General features: G+C 36.4%; 1 protein-coding gene across 4 annotated transcripts in view; it reads right to left on the bottom strand.

Annotated features, from left to right (window-relative positions):
* Positions 1–15,375, bottom strand: part of LRBA (LPS responsive beige-like anchor protein) — a 432,959-nt gene that overhangs the window by 214,054 nt on the left and 203,530 nt on the right. The gene's annotated exons all lie outside the window — the stretch shown is intronic.

Below are 15,375 nucleotides of genomic sequence, written 5' to 3'. Positions count from 1 at the left end.
TTTCTTGGAAGGTGAAATGAGCACTAAATACATCATTTTGAAATGAATTGCTGACAGTGTGATCAGTTTCCCCACACTCTAGTGGCATGTGCTCCGATTTCAGCCTCATTTCAGCCTCAGCAGGGCACCTTTCTCAGTGACTGCATTTATAAACCAGAATAGGGAAAAGGCTATTATAAATATGGTATAGCATTACCTATATTAATCAAAGTCTGTCCCCCTTCATTTTTCTTCCTAATTTGTGCCTTTTTGCACAAGGTCAGTAAATCATACCATGAATTCTTGGTCAAGAAAGTGTTAACTTTAATGAATACTTCTGTTACATGATTATGTATGTGATAATAAAATATTACTCTGTTTAGATGTGCAGAAATTTAATTAAAATAATCTCTTAAAATATTCATTACATTTAGCCCTTGAGGCTTACAACAACATAAGAAAATACATTTCGTTTCCATTTCCTGTTTTTAAATAAACCATTCCAGGAGAGTGAAATAGCCATCTATTTTCTAACAAATCAGATTGGATTTCTGTTTTATGTAGCTTCATTTTTGCATTTAATTAAAAACAACATGCTACAGTGAGCTATAAGGCATACTTTTTAAAATTTAAATTTAGAAAAAGGTTCTACCCTATTTGTTATTTTCCATATTGTATTATGCAAATATGCATAGATCTTTTTTATATGGCCATATATAAATGTCAGTTCCTATCTTGTTAGATGGTTGTGAGTGAGTATGCTGTAAAATTGTATATTAACCACTAAAAACTACAAAAGCAGCCAATTCAGGTGTGTATTCATACCTATATAAGCAAATAAATTTTATTATATGTAAAATAATAAAATCTACAAGAAAACATTATCACAAGAGATCTACAACCAACTTATGCATGCCCCAATTACAAAACTATAATTTTAGTTATAAAATAATGGTTACTTCAAGAATGGTAAACCAAATCTACAAACTATAATCTTATTTCTTCTTCATTACCTAATAATCACTGTATATCTGTCAACTCAGACATGTTAATAGCTCTGATTAATTTATAAATACAAATGATTACAGACACACAGTACTGGAGATTTCCCTTCTTCATTTATTCAGTCTTAAAAAAGAAAATATTTCTCGTTAGAGACTGGATGACAAACTACAAGCCTACTATAGTGTTCTATTCATTACAGGTTTTTTAAAAGTCCACATCGGATAGTACAATGTGTGAAAACTAATACATGTAAAATGTGAGTTTTTACTCTCACAACCAATACAGGTATTAATGCATACAGTTACTTCATCCATTCCTGCCTGCAAATGTCACTATTCTGTAAATAATTTATATTCCTTTTAACTGAAAGGCCCACATTTTTACTATGTACCATGTGTTCTCTAAACACAGGCTTGGGGGGCTTTATTTTGCAAGCAATTCTGTACAGCTATCTGGGATAGCTGTAAGTGTAAGAAAAACCTACATTTGCCCAAAGCATGATTAATAACTTAAAATTCTCCATTAGCGATTACAAAAAAGGCAGAACACAGCTGGCTACGTGTATATATTTGATAGTTATAGAGCACAGGATAGCCACTTCATCATTCTGCCTTCCTTCATTTATCTGTTAAAATTACTATCAAATATCAGCTAGGATAGAGTCGTGAATCACAAACTGCTCCTCATCTTCAGGGGAAAGATACAATGAGAGTCTATTCATCAGGACAGCAATCAACACAAGTAATTAGTTCCCTAGACTGAGATCTCTTGCAAAGCTTATTGTAACCAGTGCCACAAACATATGACAATGAAAAGCTAATGCAGGCTTCTAAAATTTGTTAACTGCTTTTGCCATCAATCCTTCCAGTACTGTGCACTGCAGTATTATGCAAAGATGGTAAATTATTAATGCCATCCATTTGTCTTTTTATACTTTTGATGAAATTAACTGATAGCATTCTGCCTAAAATCACAATGTGCATAGCAATGACATTAGTAAAATCAGATTTTTTAAGCATGAAACTGTTTCTTTCCAAATATATTCCAAAATGTCTTGCATTTACCTTGCTTAAATAACACATGATGAAACTAATGTACAGAATGTGCCCCAAGAAAAGTCTGTTTCAACAAATATTTGATTGTACCACATAAAACTAGCTCCCGGTCCTGATATTGCATTTGTAAGCCACAGAAGAGAGACTACATGATTTCATCAGGACAACCAGACAAGACATAATTTGATATGTAATTTGAACTGTAATGTTCAATTAATTTTGTTGCATAGGAATCAAAGCTGCTAAAACACTACAGTTGTTCTTACATATCCTTGGATTCATTCATGGATTATCCACGGATTCAACCATCAACAGATTGAAAATATTAAAAAATGTATATAAATTCCAGAAACAAACCTTAAGCATTCACGGATACACTTAAGCATCCATGGATACCCCAGTGGATACCAAGGACCGACTGTACAGTGTGACATAGTGGTGCTGCTTTTTATAATGGACTGGATCTATGACGATAAACCTTTCTGACAAAGCTATTAATACTGTTCCAAAAATGCATTTAAACAAAATAAAGAAATATTGGCAACTTCTTCAAATGTTTCACAATGCTAACTGCTTGGAAATACAACTAAGACCCTGGGGGTCAGGATTCTATTCCCTTCTCAGTTATGGAAACCCACTGGGTGACCTTGGGCGAGCTGCATACTCTCAGCCCCAGAAAACAACATGATAAGTTCACTTTAGGTTTGGCATAAGTTGGAAACAATGTGAAGGCACAATACAACAACTACCTTTCAGTGCTACCACTTTCAAGACAACTGAGAAATATAAATCAAACCACATCCTGCCACCAATATTTCAGCAACAAATTAAAATCCATGGGTCTGAATCTAGAAAGTGATGAATAGAACACTGCTTCTTCAAAGGAGCACAAAAAATCTTCATAAATGGCATGTGCATTGCACTGCAGCAGGAGGAAAATTTGGGAGTATCCAAATGGGTTGCCACACACAAGGAAAAACAGTTCTCTGCTTGTGCAAGACAGTTCTGAATCAAAGCTAAAATCACAGAGCAATGAAAACATATTAGAAGCAAATGAAAACCAGCCCAAGCAGCATTTATAAGGCCTTTGAAAATAAAAGCTAGTTCCCCGTTACCAGAAAAGCAGGAGCCAGGTGACCCTGACAACGAAGAATGATTTAGGGATGGGACACTGTAATTAATAATGTCTTCTCTGTAATGTCTCAGAAAAAGCAGGGATGCTGAAAAAAGAGTTCCAAAAAATACCCTTAGCAAATAGGCTGGTCCTAGGGCAAGTAGGCAATTCTGTGGTCTAACCCAGGGGAGGGAGGGGAGACACCTTAAGGAGGGAGTGACACCACTGCTCCCCAAACATGTGCTTTTTGGGAGAAACAGGCTGTGGCATTTGCCTCTATCCCTTCAAAACACTGAAAAGATGGTCTAAGCGGGGTGAGACTTAGTGGGAAGAGAGGCTCCAGGTTTCAAAATAAATTTTGAAATTAAAATTAAAAAAATAAAACATTTTTTTAAATTTAATTTTTACTTTTCAAAAAAATACTTTAAATTTTCTTTAAAATCATTACATCTTACCAAATTTTCACTTTAACCACATGAAACTATGAACATGTAAATTCATTTAGGCTGTGCATATGATATTGTAATTCAAAGGTATAGTTTTAATTTTGCTAGTTGTTTATGTCACAACTATTGGCATTACATTCAGTGATATATGGGAATAATGATTTATGAGTAAGATTAGTACAAAAAACATTTCTAAGGATTCTGTATGGTGTGGTATAGAAGAAAGTCAATGGGGGGTTGACTATATGAGTTACAGCACCAGTTGATGCCAATCCTAGTGACACCACTGGTCCTATCTACTAGCAAATATAATTGCTAGTCACTACACTATAGACAGATTTGCATAGGTTCAAGTTCCACTTGTAGGGCTACTAACATCTCTTCCTCTTCCATACTCTCCCAGACATAACTGCATGGTTGAACAAGGACACAAAAAGGTTCTGCAACTGCTGAAGAACAATAGCTAATGACATTAATTGGTCAACGATACCAATTTCTTGTGGAATTGGCTATCTTTAGCAACAGCAATAGCAGCTTCATTTATATACCACTTCATACTACCTAAGCAGTCTCTAAGTGATTTACAATTCTAAGTGGTTTAAAACAAGCTGGGTACTCATTTTAGCAACCTCATGATACAAGCCTGAGTCGAGCCTGAGCTCTGGCTGGTTTTGAGCTCGCAACCTTATCTTTAACAAATTACAGGAAAGACACAAGAGCCACAGGTCTGGAGCAGGCGGGATTGATGTGAAGAGACAACAAGAAGAAAAAGTAGTCTTCCTTAACACAAGTGGCTCTATTAAGAAACCATGTTTTAGTCATGCAAAATTTCTGAAAGCAATCCAAACTTTCTAGCTTGTATGAGGCGTGACCAATATAAAGCTAACATTTCACAGAAGCCAGTACAATTCTAAATGAATGTTTAGAAGGCCAAAGAAAAAAATATCAGTGTGAAGGATAATTTTGCAAAATATAAAACCAGACAGAAAGTACAGAGCAGTAGCATTAATAAACCACATGTTGTAATGAAAACAGGAGACCAGTCTGGAGCTCATTTCACAAGATGCTTGTTCAAAAGAAAAACATCTCTTGTTTCCTGGGCTGGAGGTTAAATACATCATGCAGGTAAAATGTTTACTTATCCCTGGTCATAAGTGTGAGTTTTGTGCCACTGAGGAAAGTGCCTGACTGACAGTTCCAGAAGCTCACACAATTAATTACCCTCATAACAGATTCTGTTGGCAGGATCCCCCAACAAACTTTTCTAAAATGTTACATTCAGGTCTATTTGAAAACATCACAATTCTCTAGGGCAAGCTTGCAATTACAGTAGCTCAACATACATGTTATGTGTTCTTGTTCTAACAGTCTATAAAATGGAATGAGTGGGTGGTCCATTTAAAAAGGAGCATAAGAGGGCAGGAAGGTGGAGACGTACTTTTCACCACAATTGATCCTCCTAGCCTCTTTGGTTCATGGTGGGATTTTTATGAATCCCAATACAGAAAAAGTGACCAGAGAGAAACAGCTGGGAGGTATGGTGGGAAAGTGGGCTGTTGTTACATGTTCTTATTCATACATGTCTGCATTGGCATGTGTACACAAGTGCTCTATGAACCTGGGCATATAAGGATCAAAATTTAAGGAATCATGAGCACACAGCAAGTGATACTTCAACAGAATGGAGAAATTAACACTCACATAGATACCATACAGCTTTATTTTACTATAACAGTTTACAGAAAGAAGGTTAGCATACCAATCACTCAGCAACAGAAAGACAAATTGTTCTTAAAAGCAATAATAGAGTTCAAAATAGAAAGAGGCATGGAATTAACACTTCAGTAAGGAAAGGGAACAATGACGTAGTTCTTAGGTGGCTCAACATACAGTATCGCCCCTCCCAGAACTCTTGGCAGCTCCCATTGCTGCAATCATTTTTGGGCAATTTGGAAGAAGCATGGCTGTCACATGTGGGGGTGGTTTGGTGATTTTAAGAAATCACCCTAAAAATACATGTTAAAATGTTGTGGACTTAAAGGACTTGGCAGATGTCTGGGGGGGGGGGGCTCTCCAGGGGATGCAAAAAGGGGTATGGGAGACCATATACATCCTATGGACTGTACTTTTTTCCACATTCATGATTTAAAATTATTTCAGAAGAATGAGAGATTTCAAGATATATTCAAAGTGAGCATCTTTACATTTTGTCAGTGATCTGAACACTGAGGACCTCAAAACAGGGCTGGACTCAAAATCTTAGACACTCACAGATGGTACAAGTTGTCCTCTGTACTAGAGGATTTTGGTCATGAATGCAGATATACCCGTCACCCAGGTTACCTAGCACCAAATCAACCAGAAATAGCCAAATCCATAGGCCTTTCTGCCTAAAACAATGACAAGCTAACTAAATGTCTGGCTACACCATGATTAAGGACCTTGCAGCTAAAGGAATATAGTTGCAAAAACAGAATTTGTGATGATGAGTCTAAACTATATAACATTAAAGGGGGGGGACTTTTTCTTAGTTGCTTCTGTTCCATTTGTAGTGAAGCTGAAGGCAGAAAAGGAAAGCTATTCCATGCATTTTACATATTAATGGGTATCTCTGAATCCAATGATTACCACACTGCCATTAAACTATTAAATAATTAATAGTTTAAAATTAAATAAAACTGATATTTTAACACTGAAACATTATGAGATTATTACAACACTATTTGTTTTGTTGCTTGATAAAGGATGAGTAATGTGGCTTGTTTTAATATCTAAAAGTTAGAATGACTAAACAAGCAAAATTGGTCCTTCTCCCCCTTAGTAACAAAAGTAACAAAATTAATTGACATTAAATAGTGCTGCTCAAAAATCTAATATTGTTGGTGTTTAACTCTCTTGTGCTCATAGAATCATAAAGTTGGAAGGAGTGATTAAAGTATCTTTTAAAAAAATGTAGTCAAAAATGTTCAATGAAATCAATTTGAGCTAACAAGTTTCAATAAATTATTTCCAAATTTTGTTTCCTAGTCATTATCTTTAGGATTAAAGCCTTATATTTTCAAACAGTCACAGCTGAATAAATACCCCATTTCAAATGTTTGATAGTGACTTCACAGTAGCACAAGTGCAAATTCTAATAATGCATTTTCAGGTCAGAAGCAATGTGCAAAGAGTGTAATGCTTTAAAATTGTTAGTCTATGCATATTTCCTTATTTCTATAAGATTTTAATGATGGTAAAAAAAAATAACTATTTCTTAAATACAAGTTAAATAAATGGGCTTCCTCCAATCTGCATTTGATTTTAAATTGAAAGATAAAAGTGCTTGAGTTCCATCAAAGCTTTACTTTCAGCATAAATCTAGATGAAATAACATCCAAGTATTAGAGGGCATCAAGAAATAAAGCATTTTCCTCTATCTCATGAACTGAAACGCATTGTGCCTTCATGCAGATAGAGATGGAGAATACTAACCAAACCTCTCCCATTTATCAAGTAGTGGCCATAAATAAAGTACAAGCTACCCATCTCTTAGACCATCTTAATGGAAATACAGTGTCTGGCAGAATAAAATATTTTCAGAGCATCCCATTTTTTAAAAACTAAATCTTCACTAAAGAGATCACTTACAAGGTACAGAATGCATATAATTATGATTTAAAATGTTAATGCCCTAGTGATTTGCATAGAAACTTTCAGGTAGCCAAAGAAGTCTTTACTAATAGCTACCATAGTAAGACATTTATTATAAACCTTCCACAGACCTGACTTTAAGTCAGAAATACTTCTATTTTAACTGATCCCAACCTGCTACTGAGGTTTCAGAACCCTCTTTTTAAGAACTAATATGAATTTTATAAACAGTTTTAGTGTAATTCATTTTTTACAATTCACACAAAGATATAAGAGATTAGCATGCATGTAAATTCCTGATCTTGTTGCTCCTATCAGAAACTGCTATGGATTATCGTTATTTCCTTTTTCAGAGTCATGGTGATCTTTTATGCTTGCACAGATGAGAAGAACTATGAGAAAATCAAAATTAGCTTTAAATCAGGGTTTAAAAGTAAGATTAAGAAATGGTTTGCAAAGTCTCTAAATTGTCTAGTAATAATCTGACCAGAAATGTTATGCCTGCTCCATACAATTACTGTACTTGCTTAGCACCTCATCTCAAATCATTTCATATACTATGTATGAACCATTAGTAATCCGTGATAAATCAATGGAAAATAATCAAATAATGTATATAACTTACAATCTACTCCCATGCATTGGTGAAATTATACCGTTTATTAATGTTCCATGTAGTTCAGTACTGTTTACCCCAAAAGTTGGGTCCAAGTGTTATTGGAATGAAGTGTCCATCAGCTCCAGTCAGCATGACCAATTGTGGATGGTGAAGAGAACTATAGTGACTTTCTGGAGTTTCAAACTGGACCTTTCCAAGCCTCACCTAAATACAGTCAGCCCTTCTTATACACGGATTTATTATAGACGGATTCAAGTATCCACGGTTTGAAAATGTTCAAAAAAAGTATACATTTCAAATATCAAATCTTGATTTTCCATTTCAGAGTGTGGTGCAAATTTAGGGACCATATAGACTCGATAACAAGTCAACCTCATGTACAGGTTGAAGGCAGGTTTTGGGGCCAAAACTGTGGATTTCAATATGACCCACTGATATGTCAAAGGTAAAATTTAAGGGCCTGTAACAAAGGATGTAAAGGACACAGTAAAGGAAAACGATGCCAAAGAACTTACAATATTTTGGCTGGTTGAATGAGGAGGGAACTATGGTAAATCATTGCTGCGTTATGTATGTAGGAAGCAACCAGGGACAGGCAGGGCTGAGAAAATACACACGTCAAAAAGGATGAAATGGTTTAACTTAGAAAACCTGACAAACATACACAAATGTCTTATTCAAGTCCTTCAGAGCCCTATTCTTCTCAGCACTCTTTTGAGGGGGACAAAGCACCATCGCTGCTGCCATTTTCCCGCCTAAACATTCAAAAATGTCAAAAGCAGTGCCACAGTGCAGAATGTAGAGGGGGTCAATGCTTCTTTTAGGGGCTCCTGAAACAGACTAAGGCCTGTTACAGACTGCCAAAATAAAGCTGCTTCGGGTCTCTTTGGAGGTATGCTATTTAAATGATGCATGCATCCTAAGAATCCGGAAGCTGCACCAAAAGCTGCACTCTGGTACTTATGAATGGAGTGTGGCTTTGGTGCGACCTCCGGACTCTTAGGACCCATGCATCATTTAAATAGCATACCTCCAAAGAGACCCGAACCAGCTTTATTTTGGCAGTCTGTAACAGGCCTATGCTTGCCTTTAGCTACCCTACTCAGAGAATGGAATAGTTCCTTTAAAAAAAAAGAGTTATAGCAGTACTTACATTGACCCAAGGATAAGGTGACCCAGGTTATGGGGGTCAATTTTTGAATAATTTTTTTAGACTTATACATTACTATAAACACTATGTGACTTTACTGTGCTGATCATGAAAGAGTGAATAGACAGAGTTAGGTAGTGCATTCTAAATCCTTTCTGTGTTCAAAAATCTCCCCATATGAAACTGCCTAAGTCTTACGATCTTCAGGAGAAGGCTCTAATCCTACCATCCTCATAGACTTGTTTGCTGAGGACACGGAAGACAGCCTTCATTATGGCTGCTCCTACGCTCAGGAACTCCCTCCCAAGGAAGGCTCTGTTGGTGTCAGTAGATAGAACTTTTCATTCAAGCAGATCTTCAATTTTTTATTGTTGGGACATTATGATGTTTAATGCGTGCCTCTTAAATTTTTACTATGTTGGTATAATATATAATGAGTAAGTCAGCTGTAAAACAGCAAGCAGAAATTTGAGAGAGACTGATTTAATTCCCCAAGAAAAAGTAAACAACTTCTATGTTTGCATGTATGAAATGTTATTCTTTGTTTCATATGAGTTCCTTGATTATTTATGACTACTATCCTAGGTAGTTATTGGGCTCTTCCTAAAAGATCACAACCCAACCCATGAATCTCTATACAAATGTATCTTTTACAGGTTGATATATGCCACAGATGGATCGTTTTTTGATTAACTGCTTAGTAGTCTTTTCTCAGTAAAGGACCACAATTCATCACACACAGACAAATGTTATAACTTAAATAGGACCTGAAATTTTATAGCAATACTTTTCACTCTTTCTGGATCTTAATGCAGTACTGAACCCTCAGTGGTTGCAGGTAATAATATGTGTATAACTATTTTTAATCCAATATGTGGAACATACTAATTCTCTTAAAATATGATACAGTATGTCAGATATAAAACAGCATTTAGCATTTAATAGCTACAAAATGCAGTCTATCCAAAAATGACAATATGAGCTTCTGCTATTAAATAAAGTATGCCCTGTGTCCATATTCTGTTGTTAAACCAATGGTACAACTGTACAAATAAATTTGTGGATAAACAAAATCCTTTGCATACTAAGTATCTTACACAACATCTGCATTTGCAGATATCCTGCTGGAATAATCCACACATATTCACCTGTCAAAAAAGTCAACAATCCCATTGACAGAGAGAGAAAAAAAGAATGGACATGATGCTGACTACTGTGTTCCCTACTTCCAGGTTCTTGAAGTTGACTATGTTGTTCCAATACATTTTGCAGATGACCACCCCTCCTTGCACATTGGGCCAACGTTACCTAAAGGCACCAGTTCAGACTACCACAAGACTGCAGCAACTATAGGACCAAAGCACTAATCTCCCATACAAGCAACATTATGCTCAAAATTCTGCAACACTGAGTCCAACCATACATGGAGAGAGAAATCCCAGAGGTCTGAGTGGGGTTTGGGAGAGGCACCAGGGGCCACACTGCAAGCATACAATGGCTATGGAGCACACCAGGGAAATTCAAAAGAACATCAACATGTCCTTTATAGACTATAATAAAGCCTGTGATTGCATAAATCATGAAAGGCTATGGTACATGGGAGTGCCATTATATCTGATACTCCTGATGAGGAATCAGTACTCAGGACAAGAGGCTAATGTCAGAACAGAACATGGAGAAACAGAATGGTTCCCAGTTGACAAAGGGATCAGACAAGGATGCACCTTATCACCCTACCTATTCAATTTATAAGCAGAAGATATTGTAAGAAAAGCAAGCTTGGAATATAAACAATCTGAGACATAGAGATGACACCATAAAACTAGCAGAAAACCTCTCAGACCTGGAACAACTACCAGTACTAAGGAATGTCAACAAAGAAAGTGCAAAGGCAGGCTTACTGTTGAACATAAACAAAACAAAAATAATGACCACAGAGAATCTACATAAATTCAACCTAGACAATGAAGAAATAGAAATAGTAAAAGAGTTCTCATACCTGGGATTAAACATTGAAAGGAACAGGGACTGCAGCCAGGAAATCAGAAGAAGATTAAGAATGGGGAGAAAGAACTAGAAAAGATCTGAAAGTGCAAATATATACAATTGAAAACAAGGATTAGAATCATATAAGCCACTGTATTCCCTGCTACCATGTACAGTATGTATATTATAGCTGGCCAATTAAGAAAGAAGATAGGAAATAAATAAATAAATTCAGTTGAGATGTAGTGCTGGAGAAAAGTGTTGTGGATCCCGTGGACAGCCAAATAGACAAACAAATGTGTCCTAGAGCAGATCAAGCCAGAAATCTCCCTGGAACCCAAGATGCCAAGATGTTGTACTTCGGACCTATCATGAGAAGGCATGATTTATTGGTAAAACAATTACCAATTAATAGATTCTATTAACGAGGTCATGGGTATGATTTGCAGGAACTAAGCAGAGCAGTGGAGGATAGGGAGTCTTGGAGATGTCTGATCCACAGGGTTACGATGGGTCGAGATCAACCTGAGGGCAGTTAACAATAAAAAGGGGATCTCAAAGCACCCCTACAAGAGAATCATGAAGAATGTATTTCCATGGGAAAACATGAGATTATTCCATCTGCCTTTGTTAATCACAACGCTTCATGTAGAATGGCTCAGAGACCCATGGGGGAAGATAGCTATGGTTCCTTTATACTGAGAGATATACACCCCTTACATTTATGTTCACCTACACATTTTCTCAAAGCTGCCTAATTCAAAAGCAGTAAGAAAAAACAGTGCTAGAAAAACTGCATTATGCCCAGTGCCCAAAATATATTATCTTTACTTGTGCATAATGTAATTAGAAATACCAATAGCAAGTACATTTCTATACCGCTTAAGCTCTCTTTAAGTGGTTTACAATGTGTAAGCTAATTGCCTCCAACAAACTGGGTACTCATTTTAGTGCCCTAGGGAAGGATGCAAAGCTCAGTGGACCCTGGAGCCCTGCCTGGGATTGAAATCATAACATTCTGGCTGTGAATGGCTGGCATTTAACCTCTGCATCACCAGGGCTCCTTTAATTCTATTTTAATTCTATACAGTAATATTTGCTAGCATGGCATGATAAAAGCAGCCAAGAATATGATACTAGTTATTAACACTGCCCATTCCAAGTGGAAAGAATATATCAAAAGGACACAAAACAGATTTTACTGAACTTCAGTTATAGTGATTATAGGCTATTTTCCTCAAATTCAGAGCAAAGGAACTAAATACTAACTTTCCAGAAACAGTTGTAGAAGGGAGGGGTTGCTTTTAGGATGCTGTAACACACTGTTTTAATATGTTCATCAAGCCACCTGTGGAAAATGTACACTCCATGATCTGTCCTATATCACACAGCAACTGTGTGCCAAAGGTAGAGAAGAAATGCAGATTCAGGCTGTATTATTCAATCAGAGCATGATCCTTTTTCTTACTGGAGTCTCCTCAGGCCACTCATTATGTACTTAGAAAGCTATGATCAAGTGCTGCATAGATTTTACAGACTACTACCCGATTTGTTGTAAATGCTTGGTCAATTTCTTGAACACTATCTATTCTACTCATTGAATAAACCAGAGAGCCTTCAAAAAATAGTGCATGATAAGGTAACTGAAATCTTTCACAAGGCATAGACCAACCAGAGAATAATGTTCCTAATTTATATACTTGAAATTGCATCACTTTCTACTACCAAAGTCGAACTTTCATTTCACAAGCAGAAGAGAAGGCTATTTCAGTCTTCTCCATTTTTTCTGTGATAAATTCCTCACCAGTTCAAACCAACTCTATCCTAACTACACTATTCCTACTAGCAGTTCATACACAATTTAAAAAGGTGGCCATCCAAAACACAGTTAATGCTCATTCAAAGTCATGGGAATTATCCCTGTTTCAGGAATAATGACACAGATATTCTTTCCCAGGACTATTCTTTCCTAGCACTCTTTATCTTGAAATTAAGCACAGAGTGCAACTGCACAAAATATCACCAAATTTTTGGAATGTCATGCTTCTCTCCCTCCCCCCCCCCCAACTTTTTTTTTAAACATTAAGTTTGAAGAAAAATTGTGAGAAAATAAAAATGTTGCATGGTATTGTTGGTCCTTGAAAAAGTATTTCCAAGCTGTGGACTTTGTTGTTGTCGTTTATTATGGTTTAACACACAGTACATTCATTTTTTATCTTTATCTTATGCCAGTAAATTGAATTCTATGAAGAAATTAGAATTGTAATTCATTCACCAGATGTAACATTTTAGAAACTATCAGAACTGGTAGCCAGAGTAGCCTGGTCAATTAGATTTTAATGAAAACTGTTTGAAGTCTTATTATAAAGGATGTTAGATAATAATGCTTAAAATTCTGCAGCATAGACTCCAACCATAATGGGGAGGGAAATCCCAGAGGTGCAAGCAGGATTCAGGAAAAGAAAGGAGCACTAGGTGCCACATTGCAAACTTACGATGACTAATGGAGTGCACCAAAGAATTTTTTTAAAAAATCAGCATGTGTATCATAGACTACAGCAAAGCATTTGATTGTATAAATCATGAAAACCTATGGAATGCAATCAAAGACATGGGGGTGCCACTACATCTGATAGTCCTGATGAGGAATCTGTACCAAGGACAAGAGGCAGAACAGAATTCAAAGAAACAGAGTGGTTCCCAATAGACGAAGGGGTCAGGCGTGAAAACATAAGAAAAGCAGAATTATAATCAGAAAAAAAGAGGAGTTAAGATAGGAGGAAGCAGCATTAACAACCTAAGCTATGCAGATGACACCATATTATTAGCAGAAGACATTCAGGAATTGAAACATATAATAAGGAAGGTCGCCATAAGTTGGAACCGACTCGAGGACAGCTAACAACAACATAAGGAAAAATGAAAATGGCCCAAATACCCTAAAGACTGATCTTGCAAGCTAAATGGGGTTAGTCCTAGTTAGTATACATGGATGGGAAAATGCCAACAAATGCCATGGCGCTGTAGGTGATATTTAGAAAAAGAGACTGGCAAAACCATCTCTGAGTATTCATTGTCTAAAAAAGCTGAGTGAAATTCATGGAATAACCATAAGTTGACAGACAACTTGAAGATGCATGCATGTGTACTCACACACACACAATAAATATAATGAATTCATTAGGTTAGCAACATATTTCTTTGATGGTCTTTATCTGAAGTATGAACTTAATCGCCTGCACATATTTACTGTATTCACGCAGTCCACCTCAATATTAATATGCTACTATAAATACACATGACAAAATTACTCGTATGAAATCTGATCTGCTGCTACAATAGTTTCAGGCTATTATTGTGCATTTTAAGCATCATGCACCATTAAAAGTTACTCCTTTTTGAAGTATCAACCAAGAGACTATAGCTTTGCATAAGAGGGATGGTTTTCATCTAGACTGGTACCCAATTTATAGAGAATAATGCTGCTAGACTTTTAAAATGAAATACATGTGTGAAGCTGTAAGAGTAAGCAACAAATCACAGCAACAAATGGCTAAGGGTTATTATAACAGAGCTTTTCATAATATAGTCCAGCCTCTAGAATTAATCCTTGCAAGTTTGTGTGGCTTCCAATCACTTTCCAAAAAGGTGAGGTGATTAAAGTGCTTGATAGGCTGCCCGAATTTAAGACAGCATTAAACATCAGTCTCTTCCGGAAGGCTTATCCAAATGACTTTAAATTGTAAATTTTAAATTATGAAGTTTAAATGTGGATTGTTTTAACAGTTATGTGTCTCTATTATTTTGCGTTTTTAACTGAAGTTGTGTTTTTAACTAATGTTATGTATTCGTTGGTCTGTTGCTCCCCATCTCAGTCCATGGGAAGATGTGGATAAGATGATGATGATGATGATGATGATGATGATGACGACGACGACAACTGATTGATTGATTAGCACATTTAAATTATTTTAACAGGGAAATCTCTCACATCATTATGGTGTAACATTCACAGTCATTCTCATACAATATTATTATTCTATATAAAACCAATTAAAGTGTAACTGATTTTTATATTCTATTACAGTGGGCCCTCCCCATACGCGGGGGATGCCTTCTGGATCCCCCCCCCCCCGCATATGGGGAAAAACGTGTATGCTCAAACCCTGTTTCTTTTAATGGGGGAGCATTCCTACATGTGCCGAGGCACACATGCCATTATATTTCCGTCGGCTTAATCTTCCACATAAGGTTAAAGCTGTGTATAGTGCGCCCGTGTATAGTGCACATGCATATGGTGCGGGAACACTGTACTCCACAATACTGTATATACTCAACTATAAGTTGACCTCATGTATAAGTCAAGGGCAGATTTTGGGGCCAAAAGT

Source organism: Sceloporus undulatus, chromosome 5, assembly GCF_019175285.1.
Source record: "Sceloporus undulatus isolate JIND9_A2432 ecotype Alabama chromosome 5, SceUnd_v1.1, whole genome shotgun sequence".
Taxonomy (NCBI): Eukaryota; Metazoa; Chordata; class Lepidosauria; order Squamata; family Phrynosomatidae; genus Sceloporus; species Sceloporus undulatus.
This window is presented reverse-complemented; position numbering and strand designations above follow the sequence as displayed.